The sequence below is a fragment of the Passer domesticus genome, chromosome 13 (assembly GCF_036417665.1).
Source record: "Passer domesticus isolate bPasDom1 chromosome 13, bPasDom1.hap1, whole genome shotgun sequence".
In the NCBI taxonomy this organism is placed as follows: domain Eukaryota; kingdom Metazoa; phylum Chordata; class Aves; order Passeriformes; family Passeridae; genus Passer; species Passer domesticus.
In genome coordinates, this window is record NC_087486.1 from 6,189,924 (window position 1) to 6,209,004 (window position 19,081).

The window sequence follows — 19,081 nt, forward strand, 5'->3', positions numbered from 1 at the left end:
ACAGGGCCTGGGGCTGTGCCCCCAAGAGCCACTGGTCCCAGTGGTCAGGGTTGCTCAAGCTCCAGGGCTCACCACTGTGCTGGGAACGGGGCAGGAACGCTGGCCAGAGGAGTCGTGTTCACACCCTGGCTCCTTCCAAAACACTCCTGGATGGTTTGGAGCAGGATGCCAGAACCGCCCATCATCATACTTCACTTTTTTTCCTTTAGTCTTTGCCTTAATCCTTTAATGAATTAAGTGGAGCAATTAAGCAGGATTTTTGTTTCTTTTTAAAGCGAACACGCATGAAAATGGAGATGGGTATTTTTGCAGTTTGAATGCTTAATATGATAATTAATGCAAAGCCCCTCAGCTTTAGGGATTCTCCACACCTCTCACCCAGGCCTTTTTCTGTTTATCTTCCTGGCAGACTGCCCCTCATTCCAACGAAGGCTGCCCCTTCCTCTTGCTCACGCTATGCCTGAACTGCACAGATCAGGGGAGGAGGGAAGGGTGGATACTCACAGCTGCTTCACAGCAAAAGCCCCAAAAACCAAGAAGTATCAGTGGTGCAGAGTGCTGCCATAGCAGGAAATGGAGGAACCTCCTTGCTGGGGAAACCCAGAGGGGACCAGCCTTGCTCTCCAGCAATGCATCCAGCCTTCACCTCAACAGCTGAGTTGAGTCCTCATGCCCAGCTCACTGGGGAAGGGTTTGCTGGGCAGGGTGATGAGAAAAGTGCCTTCCCCAACCCTGACAAAACAGAAGGTTTGGCTCTGCAAAGGAGGCTGGACAGGCTCACCTTCCCAGCAGCATTTCCATACCCTGTATCTTCTGGCCCCACCAAACCTCCCAGTCCTCAGGTCCCTGCTCCCTTCCTCTGCTTCCCCTCATCCATCTACTCCATTTGGATTAACATGTTTGCAAGTATGGCTGAACATCTCCGTGGCTGTTTCCCCACCAGATGCCCCTGCTTCCCTGGAAGGATGCAGGCACTGGGAGATGACAGACATTTGGGGGATGCTGTGGGCCCAGTTCAACACCACTGGGGCTCTGCCACCCCTCCTCTCAGCACACATTTTTTACCAAGAAGACTGTCAGCCCTACAGACATCATTATCCCCCATCCCTGGAATGAAGGGAAGGAGCCTGGGACTGATACACATCAGAGCAGCACGATAAATTTCTCGGATATTTCTCCAAATGGTTGGACAAAGTGCTTCAAGGACAGGGAAAGTTTTACTGTAGCTCCATGAGGTGTTACCAAACATGGATCACTTGAAAGCAGGCAGTGGGCCACCAGTCAGTCCCACAAGGGCCACCCTGACTGGGCTGGATGGTATTCCTCAGCACTAGGATTTGCTGTCTGGGAAATGCCTCTGCAACCTGCATTTCTTTCATTTCTCACTCCTTTTTTCCTCTCAGTTTATTCTACACTTCTTCCTTTTTTCACCAAAACACACAAAAAGCTCCTGGTAATGTTCTCTGACTCACTGAACTGCCCAAACAGATCTGCCTCCACAGGAACTGGACCATCCTGTTTGTGGGTACAACAGCCACCCCCAGCCATGTGCCAAGGGCTGAGGAAAGCTGTTCCCATTGTGAAACACTCCCTGCCAGATGTGGGCAAGCCCTCCCTCACATCTGGAGAGCCATCAGACATTTTTATTTTCTCTCTCAATTGTTTGTTTCCCTGTCCTGAGCAGAACAAGCCTTGGACATGAGGCTCTTTGCCTTTTTCTGCAGGCAGTCCACCAGCTTTTTTTTCCTGTTTTGCAAACCCAGAAGGAAGACAATAATACCCCCTGAAAAGTACCTTCAGCATTGGGAGAGAAGTTTGTCTCCTCTCTTTTGCTAGCCTGTGAGAAATCATTTAAAGACAATGGATTTGTTTAGTAGTAGAAATTCATGGAGGTTTGGCCTGCTGGTACTCTGTCCCTTGGTGCCACTGCCCTTTACAACACACCTGAGACCCAACCTTCTTCCATGCCAAGGCACAGAGTGCTGCAGAGGCTGCAAAGCCTGTGCTGATCATGGCCAAACACAGCAGTCAATAAAGCTGATGACCTTTGCTTGGTTGTTCAGTCAGCCAAAGGAAACACTTTTCCCCTCGGGCTCCTGTACTAGATGCTTCAAAAATTAGGGAGACTGCTCCCACAACGTCCCTGGGAAATCTCAGGGACACACCATCCATCAATATTTTGCAGTCTGAGACAGTAGCAACATCTCCTGCTACACTGGTACAAGCCCAGACACTGTGCTTGGCTTCCTGTAAACAAAAGCTGTTTAGCTCTAAATTCCTCTTTTGGCTGAGGCTGCCCTGGTTCAGCGAGGATGGTATCGAGATAATCATCACAGGATTGTGTTCCTGGTGCACGGCTCCCTTGCACAATGGCGCCTCTTTAAAATGCCCTTGGAGCAAGGAACTTCCAGGTTGGTTTCTCTGCCAGGCAAGACTGGTGTCAGGTCTAAGCAGCAAGGCAAAGGAGAAGGAGAGAGCAAGGATCTGAGAGGGGAGCATGGAAATGTGGGACTCAGGGTTAGCAGATTAATAGACAAACATTTACAGACTGCAATGCAAAGGAGAGAGTACAAAGGATTTGGGCTGGAGAAGAACAGAACTTTTTTCCCAAAGCATGGCAAAGCAGGAGAGGAGTGATCTTTCCTAGGGAAAAGAGTTAGTGGTCCAGGATTTTTCAGGCCAGACCAGAACAAGCACAAATGATTTCCCTATTTCAAAATTAACCTGCACTCTGAAAGAGTTTCTGCTCAAGCCAGGCAAACCAGAGACATTTGAGTGAAGCAAGAGTGTGGGCAGACCCTGCTCTGCCTGTGCCTGATCTCCCAGTGCCCGTGCAATCCCCAGCACACGATCCAGTGCACTGGACTAAAAGTTAAACATCCAGTCCAAGCTGGTTGTGTGGCATCAGTGAGGGAGAGACTCATCTTTTGGGAATGGCTCATTCTCCCTGGACAGACACCTGAATTGTGGAGCTGTAATTTAACTTCTCATCCTTGCTCTACCCTTCAGATAAGTTAACTCACTGTCTTCTATGCCCAGCTCCAGTAAGACCCAAGCAATTCCCACCTTGTTCCCTCCTCTATTATCCACTGCCACCCCCACCAATCTCTTCCACAAACACCAAGCCTAAGTTTGGTTTCTCATTCAGGGTGGTGGAAAAGCACATCTGTGTTCATCCACCCATCACAGCCCCAGCTCCTTCCTGCCAAACTGGGCCAGCAGGAGGCACTCACTGTGTCCCTGCCTTGGCCAGAAGCCACCACGCCTTGCAGTGCATGGTGGGGAGGAGGGGGCTCAGTGCAGGAACTTCAGGAAGACTTATGGTGGCCTGGGACATTGCTGGTGCAGAAAAGCATGAGCCAGCAAAGTCCTGTGAAGGGGACCAGCTCCTGAGTGAGTCACAGGAGGGTTAGGGAGTCTGTGATACACGAGGCACCTGGCAACGGCCAGCAACGCTGAGAGAGAAACCTCCTGCCAGACCTGGAAGTGAGAGCTGTCCCCTGGGTGTGCCAGCAAGGAACTCACTTCGTCCCCCACCACCCACTCAAGCCTGGTGGGCAGCTTTGCTTGAGATCATTTCCCCAAGCCTTGCTGGGACATGGTGGCTCCTCTTCCCATGGTGTCCTGTCAGGGACTGCGGTGACACTGCCGGTCCTGAGCCAGTGCTGGTGGCACAGCCAGCGATGAGATCAGCCATCCCTGGGATCAGCCATCTCTGGGATCACCTACCCCTGGGATCAGCCATCCCTGAGATCAGCCATCCCTGGGATCAGCCATCCCTGGGATCAGCCATCCCTTGGATCAGCCATCCCTGGGATCAGCCATCCCTGAGATGAGCCATCCCTGGGATCAGCCATCCTGGGATCAGCCATCCCTGAGATCAGCCATCCCTGGGATCAGCCATCCCTGGGATCAGCCATCCCTTGGATCAGCCATCCCTGGATCAGCCATCCTGGGATCAGCCATCCCTGGATCAGCCATCCGGCACGTGGCGCAGGACGAGCGGCTCGGGATGAGCTCATGCCTGCTCCGCACGGAGATATGGAGGGAAGGAGGAGACAGGCTGACTCACCAGCTCATCCTGTGACGAGGGCCTGCCAGGAAATCCTGCAGCTCCAGCCCCCAGTGCTCACAGGGATGGTGGCAGTGGGGCTGTGGCACACCTTGGTACCCTGCCAGGGGTTTTCACAGACACCAAACCTTCTCCCGGGGTCCTGAGCAGCACCTCGCCCCATCCCATCAGGGTCCCATCTGTCTGTAGAGTGATGACATCCCCTCTGTGGGCTGGCATCCCAGCCTTCTGTTGCACTGAGCTTCTGACTCTGTCCTGGTGCCAGATGGCTTCGGAGGAAGATGACTTCATCTCTTTTAAAGGGGCAAGGGATCTGTCAGCAGTGCCCTGTAGGAATCAATGTGCATCATGCTTGGTGGGAAGCCAACATGGGGAGCATGCCACAGCATCCTTATGATCCCACACAGGGCCCAAAGAGGCTTGGATTCCATTCCAACACTGCCAACAGCCTCGTGCCCTTCACTCTTAGCCATGTGTCATGCTTCATCTGTCCCAACAATAAACTTGTGGAGTGGGGGACCTGACCAACAGGAGCTGCATGTGATGCACTTCTGAGTGTCTAAGGGCAGGGACTACCCAGCATTCAGCCTCACGAGCCAAAGATGTCTTAATAGATCCCACACTGAATGGAGGGGAGCGGTCTGCAGTGCATCAGCCTCTTATTCCCAAAATTATGTATGATGGTGGCCTGAGTCAAACTCATTCATCACTGGACTCCTCTTGGACTTCAGGCCAGGATAACCTGGAGCTCAAAGGAAATCCCAGCTCAGACTTGTACTGGGTACAAAGGGTGCGTCTCAGAGTGAGAATGAGGTGTGCTCACAGAGATATGAGTCAAGGGTTGTGATTACCACCCTGCTGCAAGGGGAGAGATGGATCCAGCCTGTGCCCCTTGGGAGATTCCAAACAACCCAAACGTCCCTCTCCAGTCAGCACCCCCTCATTCCCCCACAGATTCTGCCTGTCTGGGAGCTGCAGGGTGTTCTACAGGTCCATAGGAACCATCCTGAGTCACTGGAGCTGCTCCATCAGCACTGGTCAAGGAGGCTGCAGTCAGACCCAGCGCAGGCTCCCTGCCCAGGACTGGATCCTCCCTGCCCCCAGCGCACGCTCCCGCTGGCTGGGGAAGCGCTGCCGCCGTTCCAGGCAGATAATCGCCCCTTCCCTGGCAAGTCCCTGCACGCCGCCGTGCAAACAGACCCACAGAGCTCGGCAGCACAGGCAGGCCTGAAGGGCCAGACACACAGACGGGCTCTATTCCCTGCAAAGGGGAAACTGAAGTTGTTTGTCCCTGGGGGAGGTAACTCACAGCTCCCAGCACACCCCTGAGCGGATGTTTGCTGTAGGTTTGGAGGTAGACTGATACATCTGGGAGCTGGGCTTGCTGAGGAAATGCCCACCAGGAGGCTGGCTGCCCACCCTCAGCAACACAGCTGGAGCATTCCAGTCCCCAGCTCACCCACACCCTCAGGAGGGATGATCAAGGGGCTGTTTCTGAGGGCAGAAGGGTTTGGACAAAAAAACCCCGGTGCCACATCTCAACAGCACTGCCCTGACCTCCAGGTCCATGGAGGCAACACTCCAGTGGGCCAGCTGCAAGTGTTGGCCAGGCAAGGCACATGTTTGGCAGGATGAGCTGGAAGATGGGCCTGCAGGCACATCTTCAGGAGACAGGCAGGGCAGTGGGTCCAGCCACGGGCAGGGAAGCCTCTGTAAATGTTTTTTGCTGGTCCAGAGAGGCCCATGGTGATTTCCCTGCCCAGCCTGAACATGCTGCTTCACTGGAACACTCTGCATGCAGGTAACCCCCAGCAGAACGTCTTGGCTTTATTACATGGAGATCTTGGGTGGAACCAGGAAATGAAATCTCTCCCCATGATTAGGGAGAAAGAAGCACCCTTGGCAGCCAAGTGATGGATCTCTGACGTTCCCCACACCCTGGAAAGGTCCCATTGCTTCTGACAGGGTGAGAGCCCAACAGCAGGACATGGTGGCATGAAATGTTGACAGCAGCTTGTGGAGCTTTGCTGGCTTGTTTGACTGGCTGAGTGGTGTGAAGAAGGACAAAGCCAGGCACCATGCACAGCTCCATCTTCTTTCTTTCCTCCTGGCACAGCTCCCCCAGCCAGGCCAATCCTCTCTGCTTGCAACCACAAGTAATTCTGCAACCCACCCCTTTCTGCAGGAGCAGGAGTTGCTCCTTGGGATAAACACTTCTCTTCCCAAGCCAGCCTGACATCAGGTTGAGCAGGAGAGCTGAGGAGGCAGAGCCAGAAAGTTTTCGGCAGTTCCAGGCTCTCACTCAACACTGATATGGAATGAACAGCTGGACCTCGGGAGACGTTCTCCTCTGCTTCTTGTACTTCTGGATCACTGGGATAGCAACCAATCCAAATGTGCTCTAAGAGACCATGTTTGTCTTTGTAAGGAAGGCAGAACTCCATTTTAGTATCCTAGCTAACCATAATATGAGGATTTTGGGGGTTCCATAGCTAGATTGCTGCTCACCCCAAAACCATGATTTAATTAGGAAAGGTAATTTTGTTATTAAACCATCTGTTACATTTGGAAAACAGGTGGGCTTTTGGATAATCAAGCCCTCCTCAGCTCATGTTCTGCTGCTCCATAGCCAAAGTTTTTTCTAAGAGCTAAGTCCCCTGCAGCCAACAAGAATGGCAGCATGCTCTGCCACCTCTGTGGGAAGGAACACCCAGTGCCACCAACCTGCTGGCAGCAAGGTGGAGCTGTCAGTGGCTTTTGCATTCACTGGCTATTGTACATTTTCTGTAAGGGGATCAGGTAATAGCCAGCTTACACCCAATTTTTCTGCAGGGCCTGACTGATACACAGCTCTTCTGTGAGCACCAGCCCAAAGAGCATTTCATCAGCAGAGCAAAGAAAAGGGGTGAAAGAGGGCCCCTGTCACCACCTGGGAGAGCAAGAAGACAGTGCAGACAGGGAGAGCTGGCTCGTGGGTGGCATTGCTGAGATCAGCACTGCTGGCCTTGCTAGCTGAGGGTTCACACCTTGCTCCACACGATGAGACCAAGTCCCCACTGCTCCAGATGGAAGCAGAAGGAACAAGGCACCTGTGCAGTGGTGAAAGGCTCCAAACACAGGGAAATGCTGGTTCTTGCAGCAATCAGCTGATGCCCTGAAGCCAGAGGTTTGCTCACTTGCACCTTGGTGTGTCTAAATATAATACAAGTATTGTTCTGAGCCCTGCGTCAGCCCTGCTGAAATCCAGCCACCAATACCTGACTCTCTTGCCTTCCTCAGCTGCAAGACACGAGACAGGCAGCTTGTGTGAAGGAACTTTTCCTTTCCTTCCTCCCAAGTGCACCTCCAGTGCCACCACTGGCTGATCTGGCCTCCTCTCATGAGGTGTCCTTCCAAAGAAGCTGATTTGCAATTTTAAGGTACTATTACTTCCACTGTCACTTTCACAATCCTCAAAACTTCACTACAAGTTCCCCTATAAATCATCTGACCAAACCAGCTGGAAAAATGGGCAAGCTGCACATGTAAATCCAACTAAATTTTTGCCCTCTTCCCATTCAGTTTCCCATTCAAACCCTTTCTGAAAGGCCACGAAGAGCTGGAAACCAAAGTCACTTTCCAAGTGGAGTTAAGATGCTGTGAGCAGAGCACCCAACAAGAACATTTGAAGCACAAAAGCTACAAAGATTTCCCAGCCTAGCAGTGTCCCACAGTGACCCATGGGAGATTGTTCAGTCTCACCATGCCATGCACATTTCCTCTCTCATTCCTGGTACAAACTCCCTAGATTTAATCTAAATTCCTGACCAATTCTGATTCCACCAAAACTGCATTTTCTGGTGAATTTACCATATTGCTCTCATTCATCTCCACCAACAACTCCAAATAGTCCAAATGTATCATGAGTCAACTTCTTCACATCTTTTTGGACTTGCACCATGAAATCACATGGATTTTCCAAGAGATTGGTGTTGTGTGATTGAAACTGACAGCATCTAGTTTGAGACAAGTTCCAGTTGAGGCTGTACATCTGTACATTGGCCAGAGGATCAATAACCTCTGTCTTGTGAGGCTTGCTGGTGACCAGTAAGGTGCAAGTTTGCACCAACCACTCCTCCTCAAATGGATGTTAATAGACCCAGTGTCTCTCCTCCACTCATTGCTGTGCCATCGTTGCCTCATGAGGAGCAGCCAGGCACCTATGTGGACAGTCTGAAGTTAAAATTGTCCAAGTTTGAAGTTAAAATTGTCCAATTTCCATACTCTTTTTATTTATTTATTTTTCTAAAACCATACAGAAGGCTTTCTGGTAATTTCATCTGCAAAAACACACCAGAGACAGGGGAAAATTCACCTAAAGCTCATTCATTTCCCACATTGGGAACTACCCTGTTCAAACCTCACTTCAGTCTAAAGGGGGAACGTTAATATTTACTGGGGTTTGGGGTGGAAAGGAAGAGGGGAGGCAGAAGGGGACAAACAGGACTGAAGAACACCCACAGAAGGGTCGCTGTCCTTCCACCTTGATCCAGCCCTGAACAACACCCCAGAGTCAGGATGCTCTACTCATACAAAGAAAAACCCCCACAGCTCCTGCACGTTGTCTGGTCTCCCCACGCTGCCATCTCTCCTCGCTGCCTCCCTCTCTTCCCTCTGCCTCCTGCCTTTTGAGGGCAGGACCCCCTTTTCCTCCCCCCCTGCCTGTGCAGCACGGAGCACCCCGGGGCAGCAGATGAGGTTTCTGGGGGCTCCCCAACACAACAACAACAACAGCCACCTTCAAAGCGCCTCTCGCACGCAGCTGCTCCCAGGGCAGATTCAGGTTTCCCCCACCCCCTTCTACCCATCCCTCCTCACAACACCCACCTGGCAGATAGCTACAAACAATCTTTGAGTTTTTCAGGTGTGTTGGAGGGATTTACCCGACTTATTCCACCAGCCCACCACCCCCCCTGCAGCTGAAGCCCTGGATTTCATGGCAGCGCTGGTTAATCTAACAGTAAAAAGCGCTGCAATTATTTGGCTCTAAGGCTTGGTTCCTTGCCCAGCTCTGACACAGGCACACACACACACACACACACACACACAACTTCACTTCGGGAGCGGGCGATGCCTCTCCTCCTCCTCCTCCTCCTCCCGTCACGGAAGGGCTGGCGCTGCTCACACCGAGTTCCACCCCTCGCAACTTTCTCCCGACCGCTGCCGCCGGGGTTTCAGCCGGCAAAACCCCTTCTTGCGGGAATTTCTCGGAGCCCTCCCGTCTGGTTTGCGAGCACCATGGACCCCCGGCGGGCAGCGAGCTGCTGCTGCGGGAGAGGATTGCCAGCGCAGGGAGCAGCGAGACAGTGAACTTCAGGAGAGGTCCCTCTCCTGTTGCAACAGGTAAGGCACGCTGCTCGCCGGTGCGGGGAGTTGGAGTGACTCAGGGAGCAGTCTGTACGGCATGGATGGAGGCAGGCATGGAGGATGCAGAGATTTAATCGTGAAACTGCTTTTGCATGTGAGTAACTTCTGCTGGGAGCAGCCTTCACCTACAGAGAGAGCTTTGGGATGCAGAGCTCTTCATCTCTTCCTCCCTTCTGGCAGCCCTAGCACGGGGCTCATGGAAGGAGGCAGAAAAAGCTTCATTTTTAGAAGGTGGCTAGCTGGGAAGCTTCAGCAGGCTGCAGCCAGTGCAAGCAGGTGGGCTCCAGGTATCAAAGGCAAAAGGGACGCTGCAGAGCAAGGCAGGTGTGGAGGCAGTGAGCAGAGAAGCAGTCCAGGTGTCTGAACAGGGCAGGATTTCTGCAGGGAGCAAGCTTGGGCTGGAGTAAATGGATGAGCTGTGGCAGGAGCAGTGGCTGTAGGCTCAGCTATTGCCCATGTACAGCCCTACAAACTGGGGTGAGGTGGTACAGCTCCAAACTGTCCCCACGTGCCCCACTAAGCCACTTCCACTGTCACCTCGAACTGGGCTGTGCTTTGGGGATCCCCGAGTGCAGTCACAGCGCTGGTGTTCCCCTGCCCAGGTTCCCTGTACAGCCAGCTAGGAGCTCCTCACCTGCCGTGGATGGGCAGCACAGCCAGGGAGCTGAAGCCAGAGCCACCCTTTGTGTGCCTGCACCTTCGTTCAGTGCCTTGTGACGGGATGAAATCCCAGAGCAAGCCCAGTCCCACTTCAGGGCGTGCAGGAATTATTTCCTATGTACATGTGCAGCCCTGATAAAAAGAGGTGGAACCACAGGCAGAGAGGCCTGGGCACTTGGAGCCAGCAGCGCCCTTCCAAACTGCGCTTATCAGCTAATCAGCCTCCCGGGAAATCGAGGTTGGACTCGGTGGAGCACGGCACTCCAGAGGGGCAAAGATCAGCGGTCACGCGACTGGGGCTGCTCCAGAGGAAGCCCTTAAAGAAAGCTCCTGCTCCTGTGCGTTTGTGGCCGCGGAGGGCTGAGTTTGCAGGTGTGGAAATTCAGGCTGTGTGGTGGTACGAGCTGGGCAGGCTCTGCTGGGCAGGCAGGGCTGTGGCCAGCGGGCTCCTGCTCGCCCAGGGTGCCCCGCATCCCGGCAGGGGCACATGGAATGCTCTGTTCCCCCTATTCCAGCACTCAGAGGGGCAAAGAGCAGGCAGGGGATGTGTAGGGAGCTGCCGTGGCTCTCCAGGCTGTCAGCTAGAGAGAGCTGGGGGGTTATTGGAGCTTTGGGATGGAAAGCAAACAGTCTGTATTGGGCTCCTGAGCAGGGCTGGGCTGTCTGGGGATTCGGGACAGCAAAGTCTCCGGGCTTGGCATTGTGTACTTTTATCATCTCCTGATGTGCAGCACACCTCACCTTATCAGGATGGTTCAGGGACATCTGCCTGTCTGCTATGGGATTGGGGTTCCTGAGGGTCTGGGCAGGGGAGAGATCTCTAACCCAGCCAGGGAGTTCAGTCTCTGCTTCTCCCAGCCTTGCCTGTTGTGCTCCAGCGTGCTCTGTGGCATTCCCAAAATGAGCCCAGCTGCCCTGCCTGTGGAGGGGAGAGCACAGCAGGATCCGTCATCTCCCAAGCTTTTCCCTCACTGTGAATGCATTTCAAATCCTAATGTTCCCAAATCAGTGCATCATCTCCCAACCCTGCACACAAACAAGCATCATTCATGTACGGAGGGAGAGTTCAAAGGAGGCACAACACCTGGAATCAAACATCTGTTAGGTACTAATGCATTTTGCATCCTGCTCTCCTGCCAACTGCTCCAAGGCAAGTGCTGCAGGATCGTTCCAGCTACCTGCAAGCTGCAGCAATGGCATTCCCTGCTCCGTGCTCCTCGCTTTGTTTTGTGCCACGTGTGGAGCATGCAAGTGCAGCTGCACCTCGAGCAGTTAGCAGTGGGCTTCCTCCTGTAGCATGGACAAACATGAGAGGAGTAAATACCCCTGAGCCCTTTTACATTTTTTTAACTGGGTTGGCAGCATGGATGCTGCATGGTCTACTAACAAGCTGATCTGCTGAGCAAGCATTTTTTCCTCTAACCACACTTTTTCCTTGGCAATGAGGCAGGTACTGCTTTATTAGCAAAGGAACTTTCTTCTCTAATTCTTGGAAGTAGGAGCTCCAGGGAGGGGCAGGCTGCAAGGGCTGCTCGAAAGGTTTGTAGCTCAGAAATGGACAAGGAGCAAGGTTGAAACAAACCAAAGGAAACACTTTGCTTTTCTGTAGAGAGGGCATAATTAACTGTGGAACAAATTGCCACAGGATATTGCAGACACCAAAAGTTGTTTGGCTTCAAACAAGGTTTTGATCCATTTGGGATGGAGGGTTCCAGTGAAGGTTTTTAAATGCAGTAGCCCAAGATCAGACAGGTATTTGCGCTGATGCTGAAAAGTGGGAGAAGGAGCAGGTTATCTGTGCCTTCTTTTTTATGCTCCTCCACTAAATAATCAAAACTGGCCATTTTGGGAGAGAGAATAGAGAGGTAGCCAGGCAGGGCTGTTTGGATGCTCTGACATTGTGTGGCTATTTTTGAGTGGCTGGGTTGCACGTTGGGCAGAAGCTGTGACTCAGGCAGCCCGGGAGACTGGGTTATGCCACGAATAGACACTCCATATGGCCCCGGTTGACAGGGACACTCTGTGCCCAGCCTGGTTGTCACAGGTGCTCCACGCAGCGTCCATGCACTGTTGCTGGCTCCACAGAGGTGCTGCAATGGCAGGAGATCTCAGAAATACTCTCCCAGCAGAGTCCGGAGCAGGAGGGAGTGACCTGTGCTGGGAGCACAAGGACACACTGTGGCAACGAGACCAGCCTGGGCTCAAACGCGTCTGTCCTGGGGGTGAATCTTTTCTCCCGGGGAATGCCGAGCTCCCCAGGGCACGGGCTGGGCTCGCAGCAGCCTGTGCAGCGCTCTGGACACGGCGCAGGAGGTGGGCGGCTGCGGGCAGCTCTGCGAGCTGAAGGGTTTCTATCCCTTTGCCCTCAGTAAATACCTGCTGGGGGAGTTTTTGTGGCACGGCTGCTGGCATGCCGGCCAGCCGTGCTTTTAGCAGGGAGGATCGTGCCCTGATTGTCTCATTCATTTTTGGTCCTCTGTGTCCTTACGCTGCCTCCAAAGGCAGGGGAGGGACGGGAAGGAGCAGCTCGGGGCAGGGGGATGGCAGCGGAGAGAGAGGGGCTGCGGGCAGCAGGAGGGCAGGACCGGCAGGACCTGGCCAGGGGAAGGAGAACATGTGGGATCAGTGCGGGGACAGGTCTGCAGGGAGAATGGGAATTGCCGGGTGGAGGAGAAGGTGAGGGAGGAGCGCGGTGGGCAGGGCGGTGCTGCAGGGCAGAGCAGGCTGAGCTCTCTGTTTGTTGCATTAAATGCATTCTTTCACCTGTCCTGCCGAGCGCTGCGGCTCCTCGCCTGCACCCAGCAGGGCACCAGGTCCCTCACGCCAAGATGCTCCTGGGCTCCTTCCCAAGGAATTTTGGCGATTTTAGGATAACGTGTATGTTCTCCACGGGGAATCACAGAACGGGAGGTGATGAGGGCAGCGGCCTCAGTGCCAGCACCCGGGCTGAGCTCAGGTGGCAGAGGGGACTCGCAGGGTCAGAGCCCTGCACGCTGTGCAGAGTGCTGCTGTGCCCAGGCTGGGGTGAGCTGACCCTGTTGGTGCCCATGGCTCGGGTGGGAGGTGTGTGTGGCTCTCCCAGCTTTGCAGCACTCAGTAAACAGCTGTTTGTGAGCAGCACAGTTCACGGAGCTCGCTTGCCTGCGGCGCTCCCTCTTGTGTGGATTCTCTGATGTCTAATAATCGGGTTGGGCTCGCATTAGAGCTTTTTCTTCCAGCTGGGAGTCCTAATTTGGATTTCTCTCCTCTGTCCTGCTGCTTTTCACAAGCTTGTGCAGAGTTAACTCCTTTCAAGTCTTTGTCTGGTTAAATTTGGCTGGAGCTGGCCAGTGGATCTGAAGGGTAGCAGGATTGACAGTGTGGTCCCACACACCCAAATCCCTCAGCAGTCTGCAGACAGGGGAGTGATTATCAGTGTGAGATAACTTGCATCCCAAGCATGAGGGAAATGTGAAAGGCTCAGTATGAGTTTTGGCAGAGAAAGCAATCAGAGAAGAGCCCAGGACCCCTTGAGGCTCTCACAGGCAGTTTGCAGTGGCTGAGGTATGGAGGTGCTTGGTGCTAAAAGCCTCCATGGCATCTGAATCACAGGGTGAGTGGTGCACAGTCCCAGCAGCAGCAGCAGAGCTGGGGCACACTCATGTGAGGCCCTGCCATGCTCCACCTGGCCCTTGTGCCAATGTGCTTGGGCTGCTGCACTGTGGTGCCCACCCCCAGGGCCCCTCACACCCTGCCTGGGGAGCAGCTCCCACCAAAACTCCTTCCTACCATCCCTGACTGCCCCTTCTCCAGCCCCCAGGGCTGTTTCTTGTCCCAGGTGCCCCATTCCCATGACAGCCACCAGTGGGATGTGCTGTCTCCTCCATCTGCTGGCTGTCACAGCTGCTGTCCTTGTCACCCCTCAGCCCCTCCACTGGTTATGTGCAGTGGCAGCTTTTGGATCATAAGCAGGATTTACCCCCTTGCTCCCATAACTGGGGAGAGCAGAGGAAAGAGATTAGGAATGATGCATAAGGATGGTTCCCTCTTGGCACAATGAAGTTCACTTCCCTCGTGTCACACTTGCCCTGGGACAGGAGCCAGCAGCAAGGCAGGTGGCACTGCAAGGTTCCCTCAGCCCCCCAGACCTCACTGAGGGCTCCAGAGCTCTGGAGGTGCTCAGTTAACTCTTGCTCTGGAATGATGCTGCAGTGCCAAAACAGAGAGAGATCATTGACCCTCACAGCTCTGCAGAGAGTTCAGGCATGTTCAGGTTGATGAGCTTACAACAGTGACACCTCAGCTAGGTGACATACCTGGGCCAGGCCTAGGTGTTGGCAGCATTGCAAAATCCAGCTCTCCCTGGGTTCCTCAGAGCAGACAGAAATGCACATTGCAGGTGGAAAGGTGGCAGGAGAAAGCCTTTGGCTTCACCTGCCTGGTGATGCTGTGGGACAGAGGATGGCTTGGAGGCACAGACACACAGCACCTGCTTGCTCCAGTGAAGGGTCACACCAGGGCAGCAGGAGCAGCATCAGGGCACAGCCAAAGCCCCAGGGATGGGGAATGGGTGAGATGTTCTGGGGGCAGGGGGTGAGTGGCTGGCTGGAGGAAGCCACAGTGGGATGTCATGGAGCAAGGTGCCTTTGGAGTCACTCTGGCCCTGAGCATCCAGCCTGTGGAACCTGGCACGGTGACAAAGGTGGCAAAAGCATCCAGCTGTAAGGGGGAAGGAGGAGCTGGACAGCAGAGTAACTAAATGCTTCCCAGCTACCCTTCCCATGTGGAAGGCCATCCTGCCATCTCCTCTCTGGCTCAACTCATCCATGCCTTGCACCACTCAGGGACAGCATCCCAGCACTGTCAGCCCTGGATGGTGGCTCTGGCAGGACCCCCCACAGGTCCCTGGCCACAGCAGACCAGGCCTGGGGAAGGCAGGGCTGCCTCAGAATGAAGCATTTTCACCAAGCCCTGCAGCAGTACAGAGACAAAGGTTATCTCTGCTGGATCTCCCTCCCAGCCTGGGGCACAGACTGCCCCACACAACTCAGTGTCTCCCAGGCTTCCCCCAAACTCCTTCAGGAGAGTCTCTGTTCCACCACCACTCCAGAGGCTGCCAGTCCAAGCTCCTAGGGGCACCCAAGCCCCCTGGGTTAAAGCACCTGCCTGGCTCAGCTGGCAGATGATGGAAGGAACATCTGTAGTGCTTTAGGGCTGTACCTGTTCTTCTAGGGATCTATTCTAGATCTTGTGTGACCTCCAAGGAAAGAGTCCCTGCTCTGCATGCCAGCATCACACTCATTAACCCACGGCTTTCCATGGCTCTGCAGCTGAGAAGCCCTCATTAGAGCCCAGCCCATCAGCACACAGCCCCTTCCCCCAGGAACAGAGCTCAGCCATGAGATGGTTGTGGCACAGGTCTGGCACTGCCACTCTGCCCTGGCGGCATTTCATGGGGCACTCAGAGCAAGGACAGTCCTTGGTGGTGAAGGGCACGTGCACCAGGTTCTACATGACCAGCCACCTTGCTCCAGGCTGTCCAGCAACCTGGAAACAATTTCCAAAACTCTGTCCAAGCCGTTCAGAGATTGGAAAGTGGAGATGGGGAAGGAACAGCCCAGCTGTGCCTGGATGGAATCTGCAAGTCCAGCAAAAAGCTGCACCCACACCAACTCAGCCCCCAAGCAGGCTGGTGCAAGCAGTTCTGCAAACATCAGCCCTAAGAAACCATCCACAGGCGCTGGAAAACCCCGAGATACATTGAAGAAGGAAACACCGTAACTTCAGGGGCTCTTTTCATTAGTTTTCTGGCTTTGTGTAGTACCTCCAGGATGTGTTTCTCCTGTGCACTGCAAAACCAAGCAGAGACTGCGCACCCAAAGGCAGGAGCAGGATCTCCAAGGATGGGGTGGTTTTGTTTGGTTTTTTTCCCAAAGTCCAAGGAAACAGTTTGAAAGATACCCATCTCCACGGAGAATTCAAACCCCATGGGGTGACTGTGAGCAGCCATCAGGGAGCTCCCCAGATGGAAAAGGATCCAATTCCCACCAAAATCACTGTGGCAGAGGAGAGGGCAAACATTAACCAAGCAGCACAACCTCCCTGCAGGGTGAGCACAGGCCATGTCAGCATTGGGAGGCAAAACATTTCACAGACGTGGCCAGCACAGTGTTCATGTAACTCTGTGACTTTGCCACACTGAAAGCCCAGGGACAGCTTTCTGGTTGGTCCTGTTTGGGGGGCAGCTGTAAGGACATTGCCCCAGCTGTAGTTGGACCCTTCTGCTCCACCAAGCCAGGAGAACAATGTCCCATCTCCTATTACCTTCCCAAAACCTTGTACTCACCATCTTACGGAATTGCTCCCTTTGCTCTCTGTCTGTTTCACAATGGCCATTGAAATGCATCGTTAAACTAATTACTTGAACAGCCAGTCTCATCTCCTGTCTTTCCCTGTTCTTGCAGCCTCTGACAAAGAAGTTGATGTGTTTGGGGTTATTTTGCTTGGTCCTTATCCTGGAGAAGAGGCTTTTTCTTGTATTGAAGGAAAAAGGGAGAGAAAATGGAGGGAGGAGAGGGAGGAAAATGAGAGAAAGAAAGAAAACTTGGGATGCATGCTGGCAAAAGAGTAGTAAGGGAAGAGTTGTCCTTCTCTTCCAATGAAAATTATTTTTCTTTAAGCTTCTAATCTCAAAACCTTGGGCTAAGTCCCCACCACAGCTCATGAGGGGAATGCTGCTCTGGGTGCACTCAGCACTCGCTCTGTTTTGTGTTTTGGGTTTTTATTGCTTCCAAAAGCTCCTCTTGAAGGGAATCAAAAGGTGGGGCTGGGGCCACACCTGCTTCCTGGCAGGCTGCAGCACTTTTCTGCGATATGGCCAACAAACACATCAGCCCACACCTTGCAGGAGACCCCTGGGAGGGTCCCCAGAGACCCCCCCTGGCCATACCCCAGCTGGCCAGAATAGCCTTGTCCTGCCCCAAACCACCCGTCTCCACGGTCTCCCCACGCACACACTTGGAATCTCAGCTCTGTGTTTGTTCCCTCGCTTCAAGCCGGCAGATTTGGGCATGCCTTTGACAGAGGTTCCCAATTTGGATGTTAAATTTAGACGCGCGCTCGGGCTCTGATTAGAGATACCCGGCTGTTTACCGCCTTTGCGGGGAGCTTGCATCTGCAGCGCTGAGGGCGAAGCCCCCCGAGGCTCTCTGATCCTCGCCTGGTGATTAGGAAAGGAGGCTGAATCACCACATAATGATGCCCTGGTATTTCCCTCAGTCGGGAGCGTGCCCTGCCTTCCACACTCCATCCCACCGTGGGCTTCCTCCAGCTCTGCTGCCTCCCCGTGAGCAGCCAGCTCCAGCAGGGCACCAGAGAGAAGAGGAGCACTCTCAGGAGTGGAGATAAATGGTCCCACGAGGTGGAGAGGCCAGAGGCAAGTGAGGGTGTTCAAGTGTTAAATGCTTGCAGCTGAAGTGTGTATGGTCCTTGCCACAGGTCCCATGGATCGTGCACTAATTACTGACAGCGCAGGGACATGGGGTAGTGCAGCTTAGGAAAGCAGGAGGAATGGTTTTTCTCTTAATCTGCATGAAAAATCTGTTTGATTTCGCCCACTTTCCCACTGGAGCTCCTTGAAATCCATGGCAAGGACCCCTAAGCTTGGCAGTGCTGCCCTTCCTTGGTAGCCACCTGCATCTGGGAATAAGGGCCAGTAAATTGATTTTTTTTGCTGGTTTCATGCTATGCACAGCTTTCAACCCACAGAACAAAGGTCATAGAAACCCACCTCATTTCTTCTGGTTCATTGCTGTCATCTTCCAGGGTCAGTCCCAACAGGATTTTCCCTGGAGCTGAGACAGTTCACCAGATTTCCCCTCTCTTCAGAGCACTGTCCCCTGTTTTTCTGCTAAGCTTCACCATTGGCCTTGGAAACGCCCCAGTCCAACTTCTGGATAATTTTGCATTGTGACTGTGGCATAAATGATTCCAGAAGCAGAGGACAGATCAGGGACAGCACAGTCATCTCCTGGGAGATCTCTCACACTCCAAATTGCACAAAAGCCATGCTAGAGAAAGAGAAACAGGACCCTCAGAGCATGATTGCTTCCCAGTGCAGCGTACCAGAGGAGGAACTGCAGCTGCAGGTCATAGGGGATGAATTCCAGGCCCAGGGTGGGAAGTTGCTGTCAGGGGACACAGATTGTCTGTGATACTGCTCAACTGAGCATGGTCCTGACACAAAGAGAAGCTCTTGAAAAGCTGATGGTGATGCCTCCTGGACAATTCCCCCCCAAGTTTTGACTGTGTCTTTCAAAGTTTCAGATCATTTGCAGAGGAAATGAGGCTTCTGCCTCATGCCCCACATGCATAGTCACTCTCCATCCCTCATCATAACTGCTGAAGCCGTTGATTGCTTTCAGTCCAGCTTGTAATTGAGAGTAAAGCTCTAAGAAATATTGAGGTCACAATAGGTTTTGAAAAATAATTATCTGGACAGAGAAGTAAAACCCTGCTAATACAGAGGGGAAAAGAAACACTGTTAAGTGAAGCCCTTCTTAGATGTCAGGAAATACACAGGGAAGAGGAAGGTTAAGTGCATTCCAGGAGAGATTCAGACGAAAGCTTGCATCTTGTTAAATGCCAGAAAACCCACTCCTTGCTCAAGGTTATCCTCCCATATTGAATTGCTGGTGCCCAGGAAGGCATGTGCTCTGGATCCAGCTTTTCTTGTGGTTGTGGAGTTCATAACGTCTCTGCTTTTGTGGCTTCTCTGATGTCTTATGAGAGATGAGTTCACATTGCCGTTTGAGTACAATTCAATTAAAAAGTCAATTAGCCCAGATACAAAGCGATGGGATTCATTAAGGCTGCTGTTGGTGGAGCAGCCCTGGGTCGGCTGCTGGTTTGTTCTGCTGCACTCTGGGCTGTGTGGAGTGCCCCGCTCCCAGCGCTCGCGGCCCC

At 53.2% G+C, this 19,081-nt stretch overlaps 1 protein-coding gene and 2 long non-coding RNA genes across 4 annotated transcripts in view; 1 reads left to right on the forward strand and 2 right to left on the reverse strand.

Moving 5' to 3' along the window:
• LOC135280171 (uncharacterized) overlaps positions 1 to 4,259 on the reverse strand; it is a 51,511-nt gene extending 47,252 nt beyond the window's left edge. For both annotated transcript variants that reach the window (XR_010347221.1, XR_010347220.1), the window contains exon 1: positions 4,073 to 4,259. This is a non-coding gene — a long non-coding RNA (uncharacterized LOC135280171). The remainder of the gene's footprint in view (positions 1 to 4,072) is intronic.
• A 3,673-nt stretch (positions 4,260 to 7,932) lies between these two features.
• LOC135279867 (uncharacterized) lies at positions 7,933 to 8,902 on the reverse strand. Its single transcript, XR_010347029.1, has 2 exons — positions 8,850 to 8,902; positions 7,933 to 8,271 (listed from the first exon to the last, which is right to left on the reverse strand). It is a non-coding gene; the product is annotated as an uncharacterized LOC135279867 (long non-coding RNA).
• Positions 8,903 to 9,258: 356 nt separating this feature from the next.
• FAT2 (FAT atypical cadherin 2) overlaps positions 9,259 to 19,081 on the forward strand; it is a 56,380-nt gene continuing 46,557 nt past the window's right edge. Inside the window, exon 1 of the mRNA XM_064387409.1 lies at positions 9,259 to 9,454. The gene's annotated coding sequence lies outside the window, so the exon portion shown is untranslated. The remainder of the gene's footprint in view (positions 9,455 to 19,081) is intronic.